At 42.1% G+C, this 21,261-nt stretch overlaps 1 protein-coding gene across 7 annotated transcripts in view; it reads right to left on the reverse strand.

The window, feature by feature from the left end:
- PPFIBP2 (PPFIB scaffold protein 2) overlaps nt 1-21,261 on the reverse strand; it is a 1,154,531-nt gene that overhangs the window by 826,263 nt on the left and 307,007 nt on the right. The window contains exons 1-2 of one of the 7 annotated variants that reach the window (XM_085648224.1): nt 9,970-10,214; nt 5,415-5,551 (exon numbers count right to left, since the gene is read on the reverse strand). The exons of 5 other annotated variants lie outside the window; for them this stretch is intronic. The gene's annotated coding sequence lies outside the window, so the exon portion shown is untranslated. Of the gene's footprint in view, nt 1-5,414; nt 5,552-9,969; nt 10,239-21,261 lie in introns of those variants that run through there. One more of the 7 variants, XM_085648225.1, reaches the window with a different exon arrangement.

The following is a 21,261-nucleotide window of genomic DNA, read 5'->3' on the forward strand; positions in this document are numbered from 1 at the left end:
ACCCTCTCCTTGGCACGTCTGTGGAGATCGTACCAGCGCTTCTTAAGTTCCTATATCGAGCCCTGGGTGACGTCGATGGCATTTATTTTCTGCTGGATTACAAGCCATATTTTCCTTTTTTGCGACTCGAGTCCGTGCAGTGGTTTTTTCCCAAACAGTTGGTCATGATCCTTCACCATCTCCTCAATTAGTACCTCCAACTCCCTCTCACTAAACTTGTGTGCTTTTGCTTCTGCTCCCTGCCTCTCCCACAGCTTCAGGATCAGTGCAACTGCATGGGTGTGGCCACTTCCTGGTTGTGAGGTCATCAGAAAGCACATGATTGGCTGATTCACAGATTTGCGAATTTTTGAAATACCGGATTCGCTAATACCGATTCTGTAATAAGGATTCGCTAATGCCAAATCGGTAATACAGATTCTGTATTTCTTTTAGCGAATATTACCGAATCGCTATCCTTTAGCGATTTTTGAGCTACATTGGGAATTGCGAGTTCTTACTAGCGATTTAGAAAAAATCGCTATTAAGGACTCGCAATTTGGGTTTTACCTACATATGGCCCAATGTCTTTTACCCATGTGTTTTGGTTAGGAGTGGAGTAGAAGTATGTGGTGTGGAATTATGTGGGTTGAATTGGTATTGTTAGTTGTGGAATTGTGTGTGGTGGAATTGTGGGGTGTGGAGTGGATTTGTGTAGTGGAATTATGTTGCATGGTGTGCAGTGGAATTATGTGGATAGTAATTATGTGGTATTGAGTGTACTGGAATTATGTGGAGTGGGATTGTGGGTCATGGAGTGTAATTATGTGGAATGGTGATTTGTATTGTGGAGTGGTACATAGTGGAGTTTAATTTTGTGGTGTGCTGTTGAATACTGTGGCATGATATGGGATTCTGTGGTATGGATTGGGTGTTGTGTGGTATGTTGTGTAATTGTGTTGAGTTGAATGATGTGGTTTGGTGTTGTATTATGTGGTGTGGAATGTCAATGAGTGGAGTTGAATTGTGTTGTGTGAACTGTGTAGCGTTGGGTGGAATTATGCTGATAGGAATTATGTGGCATGGTCTGGAGTATCTATATGGATTGTTGCTATGTGACAGTGGTATTATGTGGGGTGTATTCATGTGATATGAATAGAGTGTATTTATGAGGTTTGAATCATGTTGCGTGTAGTGGTATGGTATGTTATTTATTTCATTCTATAACCTCACATTAGTTTAGGTGATTTCACGATATGTTATTGAAGTCACCCTGTCATATATTAACTGGTCACAGTCTCTAAATTGAGACCACCGCAGGAATGAACACCTGGGAACAAAACACTTGCAGCTCTGCAGGTTAATGCGTCTGCCTGTTCAAAACAGCACTTATCCTGTAAACTACCACTGAGCTTGGCAACGTTGTACACACAACTTACAAGATACTTTAACATATGTGCGTGCTTTTCCTCCAGTATTTTTAAATGTTTTTCTCTTTGACTTTTTCAAATAACTGACAAGCATTGGCAATGAAAAAAGCTTTTCACTTGCATTATAAAAGACAAGACCTATTGGCTTTGCAATGATTATTAAGTCACAGGTGTGGCTATGGTAGTGGTTCTACGAGGCACCTCAAATGGAAATCCTCAATGGACTGCATGAACTACTTCTTTGTGGAAATGTTTTTTTTTTTTTTTCCAAGTCAAGAGAGACAAAAGTGGTTGGGATACCGCACTGGACCAACTCCCTGGGGGCAGGCATGCCATAAAAATCCAGAGGCCTCTAGTTTGAGGCATATCAGTTAATACCTGTAGCACTGCCTTTAACATATGGCACTTCAAAGATTGTACATAACTCATAGTAATCCACCTTGGCAAATAATTTAACAAACGACGAGGCACAACAGAGGCAGATAAAACCACTGCAGACTCAGGGTTTGTGGCAATAGTGTTAAATAGTGAGTAGAATAGGTTCCAAATAAATCCCCTCTCAGTGGTGCTACACAGGTGGCATTTGAAGTTAAAGATGCTTTGGCATGAGACAAATCAGGCCTAAGTTGATGACCTGAAAGAAACCTGTGACCGCTGACCACGGATATCACCGCTCTGACAAAGCTCCACACCCAAACAGTCCTGTAGGAGAGGGAGGAATTATTGAACAGTCATATACATTGTTTGGAGGCCGGAAGCATCAAGTAGGAGTTGCAGGACAGGTACGTTGCCAGACTGGGTAGAGCAGAGCACATCATGCTCATTACTTTAAAGAATACCTAAGGCATGCACAGCCACTCTAGGCAGATGTTTGGGAAAACTTTAGGGAGGATGAGTATCAGACAATGGGATGGTGGTGGAAAGAGGCCATCAAAGTAACATAACTTAGCACATATTAACATAGGTGGGTTGATGAGAAACAACTGTTACCATGGAGAGAAGAGTCTACAGTAAATAGATAGGGCAGGCCCTGGTTGGCATGGATAAAGAGAGTGAGTCCATATGGACAGCAGCAGTGCTTTCAGTGGGCAGCTATCTCTCCAGCACTGGGTACCTGCACTTCCTTATTTTTAAAAGGAGAGTAACCTGCACTTCTCAGCACGCCATTTAATGGGTGAGTACAGGTACTCTAAATACCTGCACTTCTATATGTCCATTTAGAGCACCGCACAGGGCAGTACCATTCCTGGCACCGTGTTTAGTGCTGAGCATTGTGAAGTGCCTGGGGATATCACAATAACGAACATCAAGTGTCTCTGAAAGAATCTAGCAGAATAGATACTGGGGATGGCCACTATATTACCTCACTCTTATTCATGAAGAAGGGTGATTCCACTCTTCCTTGAGGGACATATTCAGGTGTGGCACAGTACTGTGGAAACTGTGGAAACTGCAACAGTATATGATGGCACTAACTTCAGGATAGGCATGCTTTGTGAGCCAATCATGCTCACCCACGTGACGAAATATTGCGGTTAAAAGCAGCAGGTCTTCTACAAAAAATTTCAACAATGTACGCCATTACACCAAAATCAACTCTGGAATGGTTCTATCACATATTTTTACTACATTTCAAGGCAGAAATTGACAATTATCTGTATCTAAAAGTGTTTCTACTTAGTCACTCCTACCTTCAAGACGCAAGGCAAGATTGTGCATTATTTCTTGTTACTAATGAATGTCTTTACCAACCTTCAGCCATAGACTGCATGAACACAGCATGAGCTTCCACAAAGCAACTTTATCTCAGCACGGTTTACCTCTACCCACAGGAGGCGCAGCCAAAAGCGAGAGGTTCAACATTTATTGAAATCACTAAGTTTGTGTGAAACTGAATAGAAGTCCCAGACAATTACAAGGAGACCCAGAAAGCGGCCAAGACAATGAAACCTAGGCTAAATTAACAACAAAACTCTGTATCATATAATAAATCATAGGATACCAACCATAAACACAAAATAACAAACAATAGTTAAGAGGGGGTGGCTTGAGAATAGCGTATGAATATACAGAAGGAAAATGGCTGACTATAAGTTGTGCATTTGGGGAACAACAAGAAGAACTCTTCTGATGACACATCATCCCCTGGAGGACGCTGCTAATGTCCGCTGCAGGACACAAGGCATCACAGTACACAGGCGCACAGTGATGGTTTACAGGAGGTGCTAAATAAGCATATGGCACAAGGGAAGATCCATGAGGCCACAAGTGTTGGCACCGGGATGTCATCCCATGCCACCAGGCATCCTCCCTGGTACCAGGGTTGTCCAGCTCCTTTGCAGCCAGCTCGGCCATGTGACCTCTGTACCACAGAAACAGTTGGGAACACCTCACCTCTGATGTCACACATACCTCATTAAGGACAAATTATTTTCGTCCAAGGTCTGGGAGATACACGCGCTGTAATCCCTTCTTTAACAACCACCCAAATTGATTAAATTGCCTGTTTCATTCTCATACTGATGGAAGCAGTTCGACACCCCGAGGGACACTAAGCTGTCAGCTATTAGTGGATACTCTGCGGCATGCACTGAACCTACAGAGCTGCCTCAACAGTGAACTGCATCCGATTAAACATTAGCATCTCTCTGCCTGCACGGATGGTTACAAAGGAAAGCAACTAACCCTCTCTCTGCCTCAGCAATCTCTAAAAGGATTTTGAAGAGGAGCCCGCGAGTCACTGCCATCTGCAGCACCATGGTGGCGGGGCACTAGAGTGCCTTCAGCCGCGTGTGGGTGCAACAAGCGAATTGAAGGAAACCCAGGAGAATCTCTGACGCAGACTGCAGCGTTCCTCAGAACCTCCGGAGATCAAATATCCGAGTGCGGAATTCACTTCAGATATATGAGTCAAAATTGGTACTTCCTTGATGAGGGGAAACAAGATAAGAAAAAAAAAAAAGGCTAGGTGCCACATTTTGTTTTTTTATTTAACGACTTTGGAAGCAATTGTGGCACCCGCACTTTAGCTTAAGATGTTTAAAGCTAACGCGGGTCCCGCCATTGCTACAAAAGTAAACGAATGGAAAAGAAATGACAGGCGCACGCTAGTTTTTCTATCTATTTACTTTTGCTACAATGGCAGCACCCATGCTTTAGCTTTAAACATCTTAAGCTAAAGCGCTTTTTCTATTTATATGTACTTTTGAAACAATCGTGGCACCCGTGCTTTAGCTTAAGATGTTTAAAGTTAAAGCAGGGTATGCCACCAGTGTAAGAAACGTAAATAAACAGAAAAAAAGGCATGCTGCTGATTTCGGCAAGCCGCAAAAAATAAAAATGCATGGTTGCCATTATTGCAGCTGACGCGTGCCGCGCTAGTTAAATAAAATAAAAGCATTAGGGGGAGCGTGTCCTGCTTGCAACAGCATGCAGGAGAACGTGATTTAACAAATAGTTCTCCGCGGCGGTAATTACAACATCTAGAGTAACACATGTAACAAGGGCAGTCATCATGGGAGGTTACAACAAGAGAAAAGGCGGTACTCAGGAGGGACTACTAAGCCTACTGACCAATGAAAAGCCACCATTTACAAAGGACAGTAACAGGAGCCAATTAAAGAGATGTGAGCAAAGTGGGCGGAGCTTCATGCCCATATCCTGAATACAGCAGGTCTCGAAGAGACAGCGCAAGCGCTGCCTATGCGAGACCTAAAAATAACATTCAGCGCAAATTAGGTGTGTGTGGGAGGGTTAAATTGCACTGTGTAGCAGAAACATATTAGTGACATACAAAGTAAAAAAATGTGCATAGAAATGTTTTAATTAAAGAGTGAGTATGATGTGTACCGATTTCCGTATTAATCTGCTTGCTTTAGAAGACTTTCTATCAATCACTGTGAAATGCCTGATGTAAAGGAAATACTATCCTCCAACAGCAATGCAACCATAAACTCTGGGCGTTACTGTCCCTTTTTCAAGTTGAAAGGCTTCACTTCAACTCACCAGATGATGACAGGAAGAGGCAAGGGTTATCTGGGCACTGAACCAAGATCCATTTGCAAAGCGTCATGTAAGCACATGGCAGTCTAGAGGTCGTCTCAGGATTGCTCATGTGGGAGGGTAAAATTTAGATGCACCTCCTCGAAAAAAAAAAAAGAACAGAATTTAGCAGACATGCTGTGCACGCCTCAGACAACACTGTTAAAACAGGGCTCTGAAAGTGCTCATCAATGAACCCCCCTGACACACTGGAATAGGAGGACAACAGTTACATGTGGTGCCACTGTCACTATTTCTCATTTTGCCTAACATATGCACTAACATACGTTATGCATAAATCTAAAGTGTGATTTTATGCTATGTTTGATAATATTTAGTGATTTTCATGTTGTAATTAACCATAGTTAAAGTGTGTTTTAAGTTAACTATAGTTAAAGTAGGGGTCAGTTGACTCATGCTAACATTTAAAAAGCATTTTAGCATCTGTGCATTATCTCACCCGTTTCTCTCCTTTCAGGATCCAAACTCGAAACTGCAGTAGTTTGAATAAATTAATGGTTTCTATTTTAGTTGTGTGAACTGTAATCCCGAGTTTCACTGTTCCTGGATAATGAGTTTCTTGCACTGGTGTCTGGGACGGGCTATCCATGATGTTCCATCCGGTACAAGATATCCATTGAAAGACACGCAGCAATAAGCTTACTGTATGCAATGCTTGTGAAACAGACCTAAGACAGCTTATCAGGCAGAAGTTGGAATTGTATTGGTCTCCACTTCTTGGGAACAGGCGGATGTATAACTGTTTGCTGAATCCTATGCTTTAATTGTGCATTGATGAGTTGGTCTCAGATGCTCCGATCCACCCTTTCGAGTGCAGATGCACCTTTCCACTCTTAAGACAACATCTTTTTTTCTGGGCCCTAGAGTTAAACTCTCAAGCAAATCTATTCTTCTTTGCCTGAAGGAACCTTCATTTGGTTCTACCTTTATAGGCTTTACTTGTTGACACCTGCTGCTTCAACTTCCCCCAACCTCATTTGCATCCCCATTTTAGCATTAGTCAATTTGCCTTTAGGGGAAACTGAAGCGAATTCAATTTGCATATGGCATTCCTTAAATAACCGGTCTTTGTATTTATTTTAGCTCACTTTCGATTATACCAACCTACACTGTATATGGTGATTATTTATTTATGACTAACTCAAATGATTTTAAGTTTTAACTCTGCTAATTTGCTAGTAAACCTTCATGGTTTGCAAATCTACTACCCTGACCCTTGTGGGGCAAAATGTGCTTCACTGGCTCATAATTTGAACTGTTGGCGTTAAGGCTCAATTCGAGACAAAGGTCCATTCACTTGAATGCAGCTTGTATTTGAATTTGCACCAACGATTTGGATGGGGCAAACCCCACCTGGCGCTGCATCACCTCTCCTGTCCCAACTTTTGATAGGGCCAGAGATTTTGCCCCCATCAGAAGCTAGCAGGTGTCTTAAGGCAGATCCTCCTTTCATAAATCCCACCGTCTGTCATGCTGAGCTTGTACCTGCTCAGGATTCTTGGCCTGCTGGTTCCGGTTTCCCATGCCATGAAAGATGGAGTAAACCCTAGCCTGAGAAGCTCTCCTCCAGAGATAGCAAGGTAAATAAAACATATTACACATTTGGGTGAGTTTATGGCACAAAATAAAGTGGTATAAAAACTTCTAATTCACGCAAACCTGACAAGTATGGAAACAGCTCCCAAACCACCCTACAGAGTTTTATCATTTTCATGGCTACTAGCATTATGTGGCAATGGAGGACCAAATTAAGTGGAAGAATTGCTTACTGTATGCAGCAAGGAAAAGCTAATAATGCAACACATCCTTTAGTAGCAATATTTTCATTCATTTAAGCCAAAATCGTCATTTTGGTTGACATCATTTGAGCTAGAATCACAATTTCAGTTGACATCTGCAAATTGGGTGTAAATTATTAAGCTAATGTGGAAAATCCATAATTGTGCAGTAAATGCTCACATAATTATTCCATTGTTTCATCAACACTCTATTTATGAAAGGTACAAATCAAACATTTTAATTCCAATCAGTGTCCACTGTTACCTGTATCTTTAAGAAAACAACTTCAACAATCACTTTTTCCAACAGATTGAATGTGTTTCCCTAACACCGGGAACTTTGTTTTTTGCCTGAAATTATACATTATTGACTACATAGTTAAGTACTATTCCCTTTATTTTACTGCAGTCAGTCAAACAGTAAAGGCCAGCCTTTCGCTATGTTCAATAAGAACAGTAAAAAAATAAAATGACAGCTAACTACCGTAAATTATGCATGTTAAATAAAAAAAATTATATAGACAACGTGTAGTATGGTCCCATATTACCATCTCACCGTTCTGGTGACATTTCCAAACAAACCACTTGCCCTTTGACCTTGTGGATTAGATCAGTGGACCATATTCCTCAGTTACGCATTTTTTTATTTGTCACAGTTATGTATCCTAAATATATGTATTTTTCCAACGTTGCTCCGGGTGTTAGCGCTGGTTTGTGTTGAAAATACGTATGACGCTTTGGAGTCTGTTGCTCTCTCTGAAGTAAAGGAAGTAATTTTTGGTGTCTGAGGCCAACAATAGAATATGGGAGAGGACAAAAATGCTATTGTGCCGCCCACTGCATAGCAAAGGTAATTCTTAGTTTATGAGGGCTTGCATATCAAATGGGGGGAGGGGGCACTGCAAAATGCTGGAAGTAGAATACTAGAGGTAATTATTGCCAAATGAGGGTCACACATGGCACACGGGCAAATGTGAGACCTGGCAGCATGCTGAAAATAGCTTATTGAAATCAACTCCTAACATTAGTGGAGCATCCATGCCATATGCTAACCCACTCATTGGCAAAATGCTGACAGACTGGTGGCAATCCTTGGCGTATTGGGGCACCCATCGCATTAGGTGACAGGGCACCCACTGCGAAATGCTGGCCTTGGATATCAAGAATTACTTCTAATATTTCATCACATGATGGTGGTGCTGACCAGGCATAATGCTGGCAATTCTTGATTTACGGTGATGGAAGCTTCCCTGGCCTGATGATTCCCATCCTTAGCCCTGGCATGGTATTAGTAATCTTTAGTGTAAGCTCTGCAGCTGCCAGGAGGAGAGCTCGGGTCGTTAGCTGCTTGCTCTTTGGTCCTCCTAGGCACCATCCTTACCTCTTCTACGGTAGCTGTCCTTGAGCAGTATCCCTGCACTAGTAACAAAAAAACACCTGATGGATGGACACACATAGAGGAGGATGGAGACGGCCTGATAGAGCAGATATTGCATATTTTATCTACTCAAAATCTTTGCTATCCCACTGTCATGGTCTGTGAGTACTAAGCTTACTAGAAACCCATTCCCCTAACTCACTCCAGTTAGGATACCCCATGTGCATTGCATGTTCCTGGAATAAGGTGCCTTATAAAACGTCACGGGCTTCCAGTGCTGTGCAGTTACGTACTTCGTAACAAAGCTACAAGAGTACAGAAGGATCTTAAAAACCCAAGTGGAAAGGAAGCAAAAAAAGAGAAAGCTGGTCACCCATGGAAACAATCAGCAATGTGAACTGGGAATGTGTCTATGGGTGTCGCTTTGTGTTCCAAACAATATATTACTGGGGTACTTCATTTGCATTTTGAAAGTTTTGGTCTCCAGAGGAGTAAATTATCTTCTACCCCCGTTCAGCATTAGACCTATAATCTTACGTCTTTAAATCGGGTAAATCAACACAAAAAGGTAAAAAAAAATATTAAATAAAAATGAACAATTGTTAGGCGAGGTTGGAAGGAAGCACAGTGACAGACAACCACTGCCCTTAAAGCAAAGGTATGTGAAAATGAATAACAAAACAACACAGATACTACATAAACGGTATATGAAGAAACGAATCCGCATTTATCGATTACTTGGAAATTGAATTACTAATTAAACGGAAGCGCATGTGCGAATTCAGCTAAGATTTAAAACAGAGCAAAGAGGCGTGTGTGTGCTTCCACCCTGCTAATTTAGCCTTGAAAAGCACACGCCTGATAAAAAAGTGGCAGAGTCACATTTCTCGAAATGAGTGAAGCAGACTCATACCCCTTCACAAGTTACGTAACACTGCTGGTATAGCATCCTTTATGGGGACACCTATAATTTTAGTTGCAGTCAAGTCCAATCCTTCTCAGGCACCCCTCGCTGTCACTATCCATTACTGACACACCGCGGAGCCCAGTTTCTTAGAAACAGCTCCTTTGTCAGGCATCACATTTGTGTAACATGCAGTATAATTTGAACACCACTGCATTATTGCTAGGGGGCATTGAGTTTTAAACCCGTGGTTGAAAGCTTCATTCTCGAATGAACGCCCAGACGTGTGCCATTTAGTTCCCACGCCATCCACAACACACCCAACATTGATTAAATATGCGTTCAGAGTTACAGCATCAGGCGCCATTCCAAAAACGAGGTGTCTCACATGTATGAAATCATAATGTTCTTTAGTTTCCGGGATGACGCGTAACTCACCTCAGTCGCTACTGTCGTCTCGATGGCTTTACAAGCTTCCAAGAATAACTCCTCTGTTATCGAATCATATTTCGCACTTTTCAACTAGTGCCAAACTCCAGGCTGGCAGACCCAGCACTAAAGCCGCGTGCCACCGATAACGTCTGCCACGGAGACGGGAGACGCGTCGAATCCGTCCGTCCCCAGCAGTTACTCAAGTGCAGCCTCCTGCGCCTCTGACTAATAGCGACGCCACTGTAATCTGGGCTGCACGCTTCATTTGTGCTCCCTGCAACTCCGCTGGGCTTATTAGCGATGCAAGGTTCAGGGTGCACTCTTAAAGGGGCCACGCCGAGCCTCGCAGGGCAGCGGCTCGCTCTGTGAAGTGGACTGAACGATGAAAGGATGAGCAGACTGTCAGAAACATTGCATTCAATTAGTGATTTATAAACAACCTGTCAAAGTGGAAAAGGGAACTAACGCCATTTTTCTTAGCTTGCACATTATGAAATGAAGTTTTTCTTTTTGTAGCGTAAACCTATGGCGTGGCCATCATTAGAGCAGCAGGTGCAGGGAGCCCAGACACGTGAGGGGCTCGAAGCACCACACATTGTAATTGTATTTATATGGCGTTTACTAATCCTGAGGCGGCGTAGACATGCGAGTTTGTTATTTGGATTGAAAAGGATAGTGGGGGGATAGAAGAGGGAAAGGTTTGCATTTATATAGCGCTTGCTACCCCTGTTGAGGTGTTGAGGCGCTTTTCGGCAGGTAGCACACTACTCCGGAGCCAAACCAGGATTAGTGGGAAATTAGTGTAGGGAAATATGAAATCAATTTGAGCTTTGGACATGATATTCTGTTAGTTGGATTGAAAAGGATAGTGGAGGGAGATAGAAGAGGGAAGGGTTTTTTTGTTGGTTTGAGCTAAGAGCAGTAGGAGGTGGTTTGGCATGAGTAAAGGGGAGGTGGAGGGGGTAGAGTCAGAGGAAAAGGCTTAGAAAGGCTTATTTTGAAGATCTGAATTGTAAAAGAGGTATGAGAGGATGCAAGTTGGGGTAGAGGAGGGAAGAGTCTAGAAAGGGTTATTTTGAGTATCATAGCAGTAGAATGAGGTTTGAGATGAGTCAGAGTGCACGTAGAGGATATATTAAGAGCGGTGTAGGGTGAGATATAGGGTAGTGTAATGAGATGTGGAATTAGAAGTAAAGTAATAGATATAAAGATACATAATTACATATATGAATAATAAAGGTAATATGTATAGATTTAAGTTGTATTTAATAGAGATTTTTAAGTGTTGCTGTACTATAAGTTAATTTATTTGGCTCTATATATCATGGGAGAAGTGTGGTGCGGAGACCAGAGCGGCTGAATTCGGAGCGCAGGGATCAAGGTTCGATGCCCGGTGCCTGCGGCAGCTCAGCTCGGCATCACGAGACTCTGGGCAATAGTTCATTTAATCTCCCTGACAGCACCCAGCGCCTTGAAACCTTAAGAGGAGATATGTTCATGCTTTACAAATATGGATTATTATTGTTTTTTTTAAATTAAATTCAATAGTGAAGTAATTGTATATAAACAGTTATGATAAATGATTTACTTATTTAAGCAGTCACCTTTATACATGTTAAAAATAGAATATAACCATAAGTAATATGTACGTTTCTTAAGCAGAACTAACGGATATCAATATATTCATAAACGTAATTATTATATAAGTTTATACAAAGCTATATATATATATATATATATATATTATCTACTGGCGGTCGCCAGTAGATAGTTATAGTTAGGACCGTGTTTCCATAGGAAATCGGCAGCATTCTATTTGGAATAACTTTGGCGAAACTAGGTAATCAGGTAACTATAACTTGCGCGACCGCAATCCACAATGTGTCATTTCAGATGTCATTATTGATGTGATGAGTGATGTCACTGACCATGTCATGAGTGATGTAATATGTGACGTCATCAGCAGTTTATTGTGGGCGCGCAAGTTATAGTTACCTGATCTAACTATAACGTGGAATTTCATTGGTTTTTTACGAGTGAAATGTACAGCTAACTATAACATGTGTGAAACCTATGGTTTTTTAAGTGAATTTGCAAGGTTTTTTAAATGCTAATTCCTAACTATAACGTGTGTGAAACCTATTGTTTTTTCAGTGAATATATATATAGGTACACATCTATAGTCCAACTAAATGCTATATACAGAGGGATATGCTGTATATTTATGTTTAAGTATGGTGTGTATAATGCCATTAGCATGAAGTTACAGGGCTTCCTGCTAATGTATGCGTCGAACAACGCAAGTCCAGTGGGTTAGGAAGGGGAGGCGGCACGAGTTTTGGGGGCGGTGGCCTCCCCCGCTCTTAACTGAGTCTTGCAGATTCGATGTCCTGCCCCACCCCCCTCCCCCGCATTCTTACAGCCGCCGCAGGGCGGCAAAGGCTGGACTATTAAGGCCTAGCACAGCACTCAGTCACGTCACTTCCAGCCTCACCAAAAACAAACGCAACTTCGTGCAGGATATGCATAACTTTATATAGCTTAAGTAATCAGCGCAAGCTTTGACAACCAAAGACTAACACTAGAGATGCATTAAGAGTCAACTTCTGCTAATTGTTTATTATTGCATAAACCTAAATGGCAGCCAGATAACGACCCCTTTTAGTTATGGGAAATCAATCCTTAAGTGATTGTCCATTCCAGATCGGCGGGAACAATCTGAGAAATCTGCGTTTCTTCAATCTTCGCTGAATGCACTTCTTTCAAAGTAGGGTGTGAGGAAGACAGAAGATGAGCGCAAAGACAATTCCTTCAATGTTTAACAGTATCAACAGAGTGGGTTAATTTTCACTTGGCTATGGGGGGGGGGCACTCTTGTTGCAGCTTTTCAGCAAGAGAATGAAAGACATGCTACATACCAGAGGGTTATCAGAGTACTGCCTGCATTGGACTAAACCAGCCTTCTCTGAGGAGCTCATGGTCTACTGGCAGCTCTCCATCTACCTGTAAGTAGCTCTCCTGTGTGCAGTCCGGCCTACTAAATTAGCTGTTTTTGCTTCGTTGAATTAGTAAATGTATATCGAAATTGAAAAGTGTGTATTTAAAACAAAAATGCTTGTATTTTCAGAATTCATAAGCTGATGATTGGAGAAAACTGTTGAATTTCTAAAATACATTAGAGTCGATATTTGCGTGACAATATTCAAACGGTGTTGGGGAGACATTTATTCATCTTAGCTGCTTATAACACAATTTGAAGCATTCCACATTGGCAAAGCGTTTTTACATTACTGCTGGCAACCATGCAAAGTGTACATGCAGGTTATTGTGGAATCAACATCATTACCATGTCAAAGTATCACACAGGAGGGGTGCATGACCGGTCACTTGAGTGTTACTGACAGCCGCACCTGGTATTACAACGTGGAAGCTCAGAGCATCTGGCGCCCAGTGCTATCCCTCAGATTGCCGCCCATGGCAGGTAGCGGGGGTGGGGGGATGCTGGGTAAAAAGAACGGCAAGCACTTGAAAGAGGTCCAAGAGACACGTGGTATAACCGCTAATAGTTACCTCGATCATGCAAGTTACATGCACATACGTGACACAGGCCAAGGCCACACAGTTGAATACACCGGCAGTACAAAGACATACAACTGATGGACAGAATGCAGAACAAATCAAAACATTCACCCCCAGTCCATGGATCTGGGTTAAATCCATCATTCTTTTGCTCACCATGCCACCCCAGTTTAGACTTGGTCATATGCAAATCAAGACTGATTTGCATATGGCTGGGTTCAAACTGGAATGGCATAGGGAGCAGAAAAAGGATTTAGGCCCTGATCTCTGTACTGGGGTGAATGTACGACATTGTTCTGTATTCTGTCCATCAATTGTTCTTTTTGCAATAATAATATATAAGTACAGAGGTATCAAGTTTGACTTGTTTGCAACCTCTAGCATATTTAACCCCAAAAAATGACCACAGTCCTATATGCGGTGGCAATGTGTTGGTCTGAATAGATGTTATTACACCTTAAACGTATACCTCCTTGGGTGGAGCTCTCCGCACATAAAACAGAGAAGTAGTAGAGGTAGAGGTCTCCACACATAGGTTTGTGAATTGCATTTTGTAGTATGAGAGTAGTACTACTGTACTGAATCTAAAGGTTCTACTAAATGAAGTTTCTGAATTGTGCTCGAACAGTCTCTGATGTCTTGCCAATTTGCCACTACAGAGAGGGGCCATATTGGGTTGTGCCTGCTCCCCTTTGATTTTTGCCCTAATGTGGGACCCATTTGCAAAAGAGATGGGGAAAGGATTTGGGCTTGAAGGACTTTTACGGACCAAAACCTGTTGCATTGCAATATGTTAATCACATACTCGCTTAGTCCTGGACAGGTATTGCCTGCTGTCTTCTAGCAGATTGAGGAATTAGACTTAACATTGGGTATATTAATTAAAAGATTAAAGTTTGCCTTAAAAGTCTGCTTTATGTCTGTTACCTGGATGCAGATTTGATGATCTGTCTGATCTTTTAAACAGGGTCTCCAGTGATTCCTTCAAATAGTCTGGGTTAACAATATGTTTAAATCCTATGAAATTGAAATCCCTATTCCAAGCTTAAGTGACAACTTCAAACAATTTCCACAATGTGGTGCTTATCTGGATCTTTCAAATGAAACTATATGAAATATTAATCAAAGAAAAAGCTGTTGAATAGTTGTTTACATCTCCAACAAACAAATCAAAAGATTCACAATTGCTGTCAATAATAATTACATTTCATTATCATATTGCTCGCTGTCTATTGACAAAATTATTAAACATCCCAATTACCAGCTCCATAAACTAAACTAAATGAGGATTAGCTGGTTTCTCCTTTTATAGTTGCAGCACAAGCAATCACTAATGGTGTGGGTGATTTGTAGCTAAAGTGGAATTCAACTACAGGTAAAAAATCCTGATGAACATGATTGTCAGTTCCATTGAGAAGGAGTCATGCAGTGTCAAAACCTACATGAATTCAGGATGATCCATGAGTATCTCGTCTGTGCATGTCATTTGAAATCCTTGCATTTAACTTTCATCTGCTTGGCTAGTATATTCCCCTACAGGGCAAATATAAAATAGTTTCATTCCACTTCTTCTCCATTTTGAGGGGTTTTAATGCTCTGTTAAGAGACTTAGGTCAAGGATGGCTGGGCGTGTCTTTTAGCGTTAACATTTCTGCCGACAAAAGATGTTCTAGTGGGGCCTATCATTTTTGAAAGAAGGTGGCAAAAAATCTGATTCCATATCTCACGTTTGTGTCATTAGCCGAATTTGGACTTGGTGTGTCAAAATGGGTAAGTCGAACAAAGTTCTAAAGGAAGCTTTGTAGATGGTACAAGTGAGCACAGAGCTGCCATCGGGAAGCTTTCCCCCGGTGAGCCTGGTTCCTGTACATCAGCAGGAGGGGATTACTGCACTCTACTTCCAGGGTAGATTCCAATGCTGGCCCTAAAACCACCTGCCCTGGTGCTTTCAGGGCATGACCCTTTATTACTAATCATGGAATAGGGTAGTGAGGAAATATGAATTTTGTGATCAGTTATGTCCCCTATCGTAGACCCCAACGGCTCCATGTACATGCTATAAGTACATGTATGTTCCCTCCTACTCCAGTTTTTAAGACGCAAATATATGTGCGTCCACCGTCAACATGTCCTCTTTCAGACCCGCCATGAATGGGTCAGATATTCCATTCCTAAGTATGAAAGGCCACCGACTTTATATGGTTCACTTTCCACATTTTACAGACTCAGGCGAGTAGGCCCGAATTCTGTCATCAAGCTTTTCCTGCCTTCTGCCTCTGAAAGCTCCAGCCTGAGCCTGCATCTGTGACCATGAACTTTGTCCTACTCCCTGCGCGGCTAACGGTGCCTGATCCAGCCTATTGCCTGCCAAAAACTGTATTTCACCTTCGAGATTATCTCCTTCGCTCCTCATCCGATGCATTCCTGTCTAGCAGTTTAGGTAAACATTCCTCCAGCTACCGTGCAAAGGGGCCAGGCCTCGCTGTCCTCATGCAAGTAATTCATAGCCCCGTTACCATGGAATATTCCTACCCCCTCGCATCTAGTGTAGACACTTAGACGCTTGTACACGCACTAACAGTCAGTATAGTCAGTATAGAATAAGATTCTATCCTAAGAGACTTTTCCTTTTGGATAACACAGTTCTTTAAACATAGGATATTAGATATGATTAGGGATTAGGTTGACATAACCCCAGACTTCTGTCTCCACATGTAGAGCTAAATGTCAAGTCCCCTTCACTCGCTAGTTGCACGTCAATCACACGTCATGCGGCTGCGCGCGCATCTCTGCCAAATATTTCTGCTGACATTGCAGGATTCTTCTATGGATCCACCCACTTGTGACATCATGTTTAATGACGTATTTTAGTTACACCTATGTTTACGCCTCTATTAGTTACGTATGCACAGTTTTCCTGTATTATCAGCTGTAACGCCTCTTGCATCTGTTTCAATGTAATGCATTTTCTATAAAACTGCTTAACTCTCAATAATATATGCGCCCTTCCTTCCTGAACTTTCGTGGTGATGGAACAGAAGGCCCACAATTCGAATTGGATTCCTTTGTATAGGAATAAAGCCCTTTAAAACCTCTAATACCACGGATTCTGCCTCTTATTTTTACTGAGTTATTCTCACTAAGACTTTACCGCATAAAAAATAGTACCGGTAACGAAATATTTACCACATAAATTGGCGCCCGAATAGGGACACTTTCTCATCTCACGCGCCGGCGGTGCGTTGCAGGCCCGGTCTCCTACCACAGCTGAACGGACAAAAACGCGTACCTGCAGGATTTCCTGTATCTCCCTCCGGCCGAGCGGGGGTGACTGAGGCTGCGATCAACACCCAGACGAGGCGGTGAGAAGTGCGAAGTATCCCGACCAGAGCCTAGCTGAGAGAGCAAGATCCGAGGTATACAGAGTCCCACCAGGTTCCGAAGTTCCGAGTCCAGTCGAGTCGAGTCCAGTCCGGTCCAGTTTCAGTTTCGTTCCGAGGCCTTCCGTTCCGAGCTACCCGGTGAGTACCATTACCGGGGAGGCACTTTACGTGCACATAGTCTGTGCCGGTCAAGACGGGTTTGGGTACACAAATCCGGTCTGCACTGTTTCAGCAGTGTATCTGTACTGTTTAGCAGTATATATAGTATGTCTTGCATATAAATAAGTATTATCTAGTATCAGTATAATGTCAGTAACTAGTTTTCTATTAGTTATCATTGTTCGTAAAACTGTTAAGCGTTAAATGTTTTAAATAAGTTCTATATATTGTGGTATGAATGACTGTTCATTATTGTGTTTCTTTGTATAAAGTGTGTTCTAGTAACAAGATCTAAAAATGCCGCTCTTTTCGAAACTAAGACAGATCAAAACTAGAAAAGGTGTACTCGAAGAAGCTGTTCCCATTCCACCTAGGGACACTCCAGGATACTTTATGTATCATAAGCATGGTCTAGATGCCGTATTATTTCTTGATTTATGGGTGGACTACACCAAGGATCTGCCAGAGAGTCAGAGATGGCCCGCAGCAGGGACCTGGGATGCAGATTGCATCATGAGAGTAGAAGAAGAATTATGGAAAAAGAAAGCCAGACAGTCACAGAAAGATGCCATTGAATTATGGCGTAAAGAATCATATAGACGTACAGAAAAAGCACTCAGACAGGAAGAGAAAGGTAGAGAGAATTCAAATAAAACTCGAGAAAATCTATTACTTGAGGAAGGTACCCGAGTAAACTCAGAACAAGTAGATAGACAAAGAAACGCCCTTATGAATGGTATGTATCCACTTCTGGCCGAAGGGTTACCTAAGGCTACTCCGGAAATACCAAAAGACTTGCCACCTCCATTGTTTCCGATAAAAGCATATCCCAAATCACATCCCAAAACAGCAAAGGACGTTTTTCTTTCCTCCTATCTAGATGACGCAGCTCCCGAGTATGCTAATGCCATACCACCCACATCGCTTGCCGATGGTGTTCAACACCAAGAGCATACGTCTGTACCCCCGCAATTACAAACTCCTACACAAGTTCCAACAGACCCGTCCGTCTCTACAGTTTTTCCCGCATCTACAATCTCTATCCTACGCCCAACGAATCCTTTCGTGCCTAGCACCTCAGATGGTGCTACCGGAGGTACGACAGATATGTTTGCCACACCGCCGAGAAATAAACCGACCCTTAGAGAATTAGCACACCAACGTACGCCCAAACTAGTAACCCCCGACATGCTTAAGGAACTTCTAGTAGATTGTAGATATGATCCTGTGCCCGGTAAACGGGACGAAATGCTGCTGTCATCATTACGTATTCGACGAGCTGCAATATATTTAACGAAGCTACCAGGAATGACTACACATTTAGAAAATATGTATCACTTTGTCCAGTCAGGGCGAGGTCCTGAAAGTATTAGCAGAGCCATGGAGTACCAGAAAGCGGAGGTACAAGGACAACTGTTACGTTTCCTCATAAACTGTGTAATCAGAAATCAAGACCGGCCTGGGGTAAACCCGGAAGAAATGCAAAAACTTGTCACTTGGGGTCAGAATATATCAGAAGGGAGACATGATAAACAGTTATGTATAGTCGCCATGTATCGAAAGATCCGCAAAGAAGTAGAAGAAATACACGAAGAAAGATTAGAGGTAGACGCCGCTGACCTAAACAGAGAAGAGGAGGAGCAAGAGTCAGAGCAAGTAGAAACGATAGCTTATGTAGGTAGAGGAAAACACCATAACAATACCAGAGGTTTTAATGATCCGGTACGTCCAATACGTCCAGAATATAATAGACATTTTCCAAACCCTATGCCAAATACAAAATCCCCCGAACACCTATTCCAAGCCGTTGATAAATTACTCCGAGATCGAAGGGGGTACCACATGCTCGATTCCATGGACGAACAAGAATTAGCCAGGTCAGCAGTACAATGGGCTGACAGTCCCAGCGAATACAATGATGATGTACTTGCACACACGTTTCTGAATCTTGACCCATACGAACAGCGTTTAGCTAGTATATACATGATTCAACACCTCCTTATATTATATAAAAGTCAACACTCCGATCCAGGACCCTTACCTGACATATTGACAGAACTACTCACGAGTATATGGAGAGGGTCAGGTACTGATTTGATTAAGGAAATTCTAGAATCCCGAAACCAATATTTAAATTTCGTATGCCCAGAACACGTTCCAGTTCCCATTATGGGAAGAAAAATGTATCACATAAATAGACAGAACCCGTTACGCGAAGTGCACCCAATTAGAGGTGCCGGTGATAATTTCACACGCGTGTTTGTATACACACCTATAACTAAATTAGAATTATTAGAAATGAAGAAAGTAGTACCCAGCCATGACAAGGACCCAGCAGGTTTCCACCGTGAGATAAAAGACATGTTACTCATGGGAGAGTATACCTACCCCGATATTATGAAAATATTAAAAGTCCTCTTACCCGCCGGTGTTTATGAAAAACTCAAAGAAAAAGAATGGGAGGTGGGAGACCAAAAGATAGATTGGACAGCATTAGAAAACGAAGAAAAAGCCCGAGCTGCAGGAGCAGGGCTTGGGGAAAAGACTACAGCACTAGCAGGATTACTAATACAGGTACTGCCACGTTTATTAACTACGAAAAAGGAAGACTGGGGTGCAATCTCAGCCTGTAAACAAAAGCCAGACGAAGACACTAGTGATTTCTATTCCCGATTTGAAAAATGTTTTGGTATAAATAGTGGTATAAAAGCCAGTAGTGAGTCATATCCACATCTGTTCGTGACAAAATTAGTTGAAAATTCTCTGCTACAAGTTAAGAATAGAGTATTGAAATTCGAAAGTACCTGGCAAGGTAATACCCCGTCACAGATGCTACAGATGTTACAATATCACCACAATAGAATTAGAGAAGAACAAGAACACGAACAAAGACGTATGAAAGATACAAAAATGAAAATGCTTGTTGCACAGTCAGTTCCAGCCGACGGTCATCAAAAGGGTGATTCCGCAGGTCCTACGAAAGGGACATGCAACTATTGTAAACAACAAGGTCATTATATACACGACTGTCCAGTCCTGAAACATAATATTGCTACAGGTAGAACCCAGGAGAGACCACGTCCATCTAGACAGGATCAGAATCAACAACAGATCCCTCAGCATGCACAACCTAGGTTAGCTCCGCAACAATTAGCACTGCAACAGGGAGCTCCACAACAGACCGTAGCACCACCACAAGCGCAGCCTCTTGCTGCAACACAAGCGACAACACAACAGATGTATCAGTATGCACAAGCAGATTATCCCGATTATCAGCGATACTCATGAGATAGCCTAGAGAGGGAAGTTGGCTTACCCCTTATTGAGGTTCCTGTAGACCAAGAGGGACCTTATGTACATAGTGAACTATTAGGGGAAGACAGAAAGTTTTTACTTGATACAGGGGCAAGCAGAACAACTATAAGACGCAGTGAAGTTCCAGGGGCACCCCTCTCAGGCTCACAAAATATTTCCCTTGGATTCTCAGGAAAACCTATAATAAATGACGTAACACAACCTCTTCCACTTACAGTCGGTCCATTGACACGTACTACAGATTTATTGCTCACTAAATCATGTCCAGAAAACTTGTTAGGAATAAAAACATTGAAAGCTCTAGGAGCTATAATATGTTGTTCTCCGGAAGGAGTACGACTATTTTTACGTGACTTTAAAGGTCACTACGTGTCCAGAGACATGGATCACCGACTGCAGAATTTACCTACACATTTATGGGCACAAGGCCCCACTGATGTTGGTTGCATGAATATTACACCATATCGTGTCACACTAAAAACAGGAGTAATACTACCACGAATACGACAATACAAATTACCACCCGATGCTGTAGTGGCTTTACTGCAAATCATTGACGAGCTCATTGCACAAGGAGTGGTTGTCGAAACTGACTCCAATGTATGTAATTCTCCGATAATTCCAATTCTTAAAAGAACGGATCCAAACGCTCCACCAGTATATCGATTAGTTATTGATCTGCGCGAATTAAATAAATGTATTGTGCCACAATACCCCGTGGTCCCAGATATCTCTTCATTACTAACAGCTATTGACTCAGAAGCAACGTTTTTCACTGTAATTGATCTCAAGAATGCTTTCTTTAGTGTCCCAATCGATCCGGAAAGTCAATACTTGTTCGGGTTCAGTTTAAATGGACGAA

This window comes from Triturus cristatus, chromosome 3_2 (genome assembly GCF_964204655.1).
Source record: "Triturus cristatus chromosome 3_2, aTriCri1.1, whole genome shotgun sequence".
NCBI classification, from domain to species: Eukaryota; Metazoa; Chordata; class Amphibia; order Caudata; family Salamandridae; genus Triturus; species Triturus cristatus.